The sequence below is a fragment of the Bison bison genome, unplaced genomic scaffold (genome assembly GCF_000754665.1).
Source record: "Bison bison bison isolate TAMUID 2011002044 unplaced genomic scaffold, Bison_UMD1.0 scf7180017864217, whole genome shotgun sequence".
Lineage (NCBI taxonomy): Eukaryota > Metazoa > Chordata > Mammalia > Artiodactyla > Bovidae > Bison > Bison bison.
This window is the reverse complement of record NW_011494789.1, coordinates 1,942,934-1,948,645: the sequence shown is the minus strand read 5'-3', so window position 1 is coordinate 1,948,645 and position 5,712 is coordinate 1,942,934. Positions and strand designations below refer to the sequence as shown.

At 48.9% G+C, this 5,712-nt stretch overlaps 1 protein-coding gene across 1 annotated transcript in view; it reads left to right on the top strand.

Moving 5' to 3' along the window:
* The first annotated feature begins 6 nt into the window (after window positions 1-6).
* Window positions 7-5,712, top strand: part of LZTS1 (leucine zipper, putative tumor suppressor 1) — a 67,609-nt gene continuing 61,903 nt past the window's right edge. The window contains exon 1 of the mRNA XM_010845441.1: window positions 7-221. The gene's annotated coding sequence lies outside the window, so the exon portion shown is untranslated. The remainder of the gene's footprint in view (window positions 222-5,712) is intronic.

The window sequence follows — 5,712 nt, the reverse complement described above, 5'->3', positions numbered from 1 at the left end:
CTCAGGGAGCCAGCGAGCGGGCAGGCGGCCGGGCGGCGCCGGGCGGGAGGCGAAGTAGAAAGTTTCTCTGCTCGCCTCATCTAGCGAGCCGGAGCCGAGAGCAATCTCGGGACCCGCCCGGCCAGCGCGAGAAGAGAGACGGGAGCACATCGCCAAACACACTGGAAAAGAAAAGAAAAGAAAAAAACCTGAAGTCAGCCCCAGGAGCAGGGACAGATAAGGTGAGGTGGACAGGGGTCTCGCTCAGTTCCCAAGGAGGGAGCCGGGCTCCCGGGAAACTGCGCTCCCCGCGGCGTGCCAGCGCGTCAGTGGGTCTTTGTCTGTCTGTGCCGGCGTCTGTCCAGGTGTCTTTGTCTCCGCATGTAACTGTCAGGGTCTCCCCTCTGCCCGGGCTCGTGCGGCGAATCTGGTCCCCGCCTGGAAGAAAGGAGGGTGCGCCCGTCCTTCCGGCTTTGTCTCCTACAGACCGGGTTTATCTACTCCCCGTCCCGAGTCTGATCTACGAGGGCAGAGTTGTTGGGTGACACTGAAGTCCAGAAATGAGGAAGCGGGAGATGTGCAGGCAGGGTCTGACAGCCGCGGCCGGGCCACTGAACTTTGCTGTCTGGAACTTTGGAGACGGGCTGTGTGTGTCTGCACTGGTGGCGGGGACACGGGGGCAGCTGGAGGTTTAGAATGTTCCACTGAAGGAATAGGTCACAGGGGCTGAGATCGATAGAGAAGGTGGGTGATGAACCTGGGTATTTAAGTGGCCCCCTGCCTGCTTGGGGCTACCCAGGTGGCGCTGGTGGTAAAGAACCTCCCTGCCAATGCAGGTTAGAGGTAAGAGACACCGGTTCGGTCCCTGGCTTAGGAAGATCCCCTGGAGGAAGGCATGGCAACCCACTCCAGTATCCTTGCCTGGAGAATCCTATGGACAGAGGAGCCTGGAGGACTACAGTCCACAAGGTCTCACAGAGTCGGACACGAGTGAAGCAAATTAGCACTGCCTGGACTCATTCAGCCAAAGCAACACACACACAGTCTCCCACCTACACACATATCACATTCATTTCTTTCCCTCACCCACCACAGGCAGCCAGCCCCTCACTCTCTCCCCACTCCCCTACACACACACACTCACCCTTCCACACGCTTAACTCCAGCCTTTAGAGCACAGAACTCAGCAGCAACAGGCACCAACCACTACAGGCTTTCCGGTTGCTGCTCCAAGTGGAAAGGACTAAACTGGGAGGACCTGAGCGGTCTGCTTGCTCATGATTGTGTCGTGCCTAGGAAAGTGCTCCTGATTCGTTGATTTCGGGGCCTTAATTTCCCAGGAATGAGCAGTACTTAGGGCGCTGAGCATCTAAAGTGTCTGGGTCCTTGCTCTGGCCTTCCAGCCACATCCTCTCACTGCCATCAGCTGCTCTGTTCTGGTCTTGGGTACTGGCAAACTAGTAAGGAGTTACCTCGTCCTGGAAAGCCCTTGGCAGGAGCTGTGCCAGGTAAGGATCTCCTGAAGCCACATGGTGGGAGCTGAAATGCCCTGCTTGAGAGATAAGCTGTCTGCTTGGCACTTCTTCCTGCGTCCTGAAAAAGAGCCTGTGTGTAGGGGCAAGGGAGTGTTTGTAACCTGAGCTTCCTCTGAGTTAAAAAAAAAATTTTCCCTGGGCATGTTGGGGGAAATATAGGTGCTGAAAGTCTGTGGGTATATGTACGCACGTGAAGATGTGTAGCAGAGACAGTGATTACAGGCAGGAAGGGTGTTTATGTTCAGGGATGGAGGAGAGAGGAATCTATGGTTGAAGTCTGTGGACAGAGGCATACACGCTAATCAGGTGTGGCGTTTACACCTTGTATTTATCCAGAGCCTTTCTTCTTGAGGTGTTTTCTGTGCATCATAGACGTTATCTCATTTGTTATCTCCCTTACCCTTGAGACATAACTACCAGGTGAGCATGGAGCATCGCTGACTCTCTGTGTTCTGATAGTGAAAAAAGTGAGGCCACAGAGCGGCAGGACTTTCCTGAGGTCCACAGTTCATGGGAGCAAAGTCAGGCATAACTAATAGGAGTCCAAGCAGAAGGGATCAGGGCTGGGTGGATGTGAGCCGGGGACACTCATCTGTTGGTGATGAGAAGAAACTCAGGTTGGAAAAGAAGGGTGTTTCTTTGAAGGTTCCAGCATGTGAGCAAGAGGGAGGATGGGACATTTGAGATGGTGGGGTTTTTGAATGTTGATGGCAGCCTCTGTGCTTCACAAGGTAGAACCTGTTTTAATAGTTCGGCTTCTGCTCCTGTCTATAGGAAGAGCCCCTTGTCTGCCCATGCGTCCCTGTGGATATGTGTCAGGATAGTTGCCGTTGAAGGGGGGCGGCTGGGTAGTGTGGCTTGGGGAGAGCCAGTGCATTGGGACCATGTGAGGGGAAAATTTGCTGAGCTATTTCGAGAAACCATGCATCTGCCTATATGGCCACAGAGATAGATGGGCTCTAGCTATGGAAAAATGGCTTTCTGATCCCCAAAACATAGATATACTCCTTTGCACTTTTTCAACATTCATTTTAAAAATATTCATTCGGTGTCTACAAAAGGCAAGGCCCTGGGCCTGAAAGTGAGTCTACAAGGATGAATAAACCTGTGATGGCAAGCCAGTGGTTACACAGCTTACAGACTAGTGTAGTGGGAAATATTTAGCAACATTTAATACCCTTCACTAAGTACCCTGTGTGCCCAGTACTTTTGGCTCATTATCTCCTTTAATTCTCAGCACAGCCCCACAGGGTATGTATGATTATTAGAGGAGGAGACGTCAATCTCATTGCTAGGATAGGAAATGGAGAAGCAAGGGTCTCAGCTCAGCTTAGCGCTGACCCTGGCTCTTTGCACATTCTTCTGTTACTTTTGAACATGTTTCTTCTGTGCAAAATATTCTTGCCCTCTTCCTCTACCTCCACCCAACTAGCCCCCGTTTGTACTTCAGGTTTTAACCATACAGGAGCAACTCCTCCAACAATTTGTCCCTTCTCTCTTTAAGTCTGGGTCACCTGCCTTCCCGTCATTCCTTGCTCTCCTGGCATTTACCCACAGGCTCCTGAAGAGCCTCCAAAGTTCCTACAGGCAGAGATTGTGTCATCAATTCCCAGTTCAGAGTAGTGTTTGGCTTCTAGGAGGAAGTCCTTAGGAAATGCGTGTTTAATAAAATAACTGGACAGAAAAGAGGTATCAGAGACTTGGTGGGAGCACTTTTCCCAGCATCAGGTTTCTGCTGAAGGACACTTGACTGGCATGACCTCTGATTTTCCTGTCTGTATTACTGGGCCAGCTGTTTCAGGGCTTCTGCCTAACTGGAGCTCCTCCATCCTGATTCCTGCCTCCAGTAGTTTGGGAGCCTAAAGAAAACCCAGCCTCCACCCACCCTGCCAGCCTACGCACTATATCTCCAGGTCCTTCGACCGAGAAGTATAATTATACAAGTAGGAGGTGATAGGTGTGATCTAGATTTGAGGTTTCAAAATCCTGCAGTTGGAACCCCCAGGGGGCAGTGGTTCCAGGGCAGTGATGAGGTGTTTCTGGGGTCTGGCCAACAAACCTGGGAAATCTTTCCAACTGCCTGGGACATCTTTAGACGATTTACATGGTGGGTCACTGATCTGGCTTTTGAATAGATTTTTGTGCTGCTGCAGTTTAAAAAACACTGTTCTGGAATGGACACTCTCACAGTTCTGCTGGGAGTATGAGTTGCTCCCATGCTTGGGGAGGTCATCAGGCTGTGATTTGCCCAAGGTCACACGGTTCAGAGTCCGGTGACTCCTTTCCCATGCTCTTTGCACCACCCCGTTATTCCTCATGTCAGTATTTCACATGCTTTCTCAGGGATCCTTGATGATTTTCATTTTCCTTTCAAAGATCATCACCCAAGTTTGAAAATCTCATGTGTCGCGTTCTTTCATTCTTGTGCTCAGTCGTGTCTGCCTATTTTATGACCCCATGGATTATAACCCACCAGGCTCCTCTGTCCATGGAATTTTCCAGGCAAGAATACTGTAATAGATTGCCATTTTCTTTTCCAGGGGATCTTCCCAACTCAGGAATCAAACTCGCATCTCCTGTATTACCAGGCAGATTGTTTACCACTGTGCCAACAGGGAAGCCCAGTTTATCCCTCATCTCCCTGGCACCTTATATGGAGGTGCATGCGTCCTAAGTTGCTTCATTATTAAAAGTCTTATCCATGCAAGGTGCCAAGGTGATGGGGGATAAACAAAATGACTAAATAATGGTCTTGCTAAATAAAACTTGTGATGAGGATTGAGGAGGAGCCAGCCCCCATGAGTCAGTGACAAGTACGTTGAAAACTAGATCGGGACAACTTTGAATATGGCAGCTGTTCCCCAGGAGGGAGGTAAGCTAGAAGACTCTAGGGTGGAGGTGGCTGTGAATGAGACCTTGAAGTTGAACCTAAGGAAGGAATTTATACCTTTCCTATAGAGAGGAAGCATAGCAGCAACAAGGTCATAGCTCCCAGATGCAAGTTCACAGTCCAGGAGATGAGTCTCTCTCTCCAAGGGGAGCCCCTGGAGGGAGCCTGTTACCTCCTTTAAACTGGCTTGACCAGCCATGCAGACCAGACAAAACTGGGCAATGCCGGGTGGGAGGTAACTCTGCTGTTTACAACTGCCTCCAGCAGAGTGAGTGTATAGCTTAGCCACGGATGGGCTCTTCCAGGGGTCCGGAAAAGTCGGCCTGCTGACTGTCATCCAGAGTCAGGTGGGGTGAGTTGGGCTTCTAGCTGCTGCTGCTTTGCATAGTTGCCTGTGTACCTGCAATCTTCATCCTACTTCTCTTTCTTACTTCCTGCCAGATGATAGGCTCCCACCAGACAGCCTGACCATCCCTGGGTTTCCTATTGTAATGATTTTAATAGCACTTTTTAACTTCAAAAGGATTATTATTATTATTTACAACTCTGAGATTTCTTCTGCAATTTGACAGATGAGAAAATTAGATGAGAAGTAAAGGAGTTTTACCCAAGACTTTAAGTGGAATGCTCAGGGTTGAACTGGGCTATCTTGACTCCCAATCCAAGCAGTAACCACGCAGCCGAATTAAGTAAATAGATTTAGGTTCAGTGAATTGTTGTCAAGTGTTTAACATACGGAAAGAAGAAAGATTTTTAAAATTATAAGAACTTGTTTACTTCCATATTTATTATAATTCAAGCTTGATGAAAGTCTTAGACTTTTCTCCCCTTTTTCTGTTCGCCCCCTTCTTATCCCCAAGCACTCGTTATGCATATAGCTTAAGCTCAATAAACAAGAAATAAGTATCTGGCATAATGGCATCTCTACTTGAGATGCACTTTAAGGAATGAAATGTATTTTATGTCGGTTCTTTCTCTTTATAGCTAGTCAACTCATAAGGTTTAGTACATGCCGTGTTGAAATTATGCAGATTTTGTTTTCACAGAGTCTGAATTAATGACGTTTCATTGGAATACCGAGTTTTCATCTATAATCTAATTCAGTGTTCCCACCTTATCCATATGCAACAAAGTCCTAAACTAAAATGGGATTAGCAGTCTCTTCGTTGGTAGTGTGAGCAGCGTGTGGAAACCAGACTTCAGGGGTGGTCACATACAGAGGCTGCCTCCCAGATGACAGAATTGGATGGAGGGTTGGTGGCAAGAGAGTGCAGTGGGGCTCCAAGTAGGGGAGGCAAGGGAGTCGGG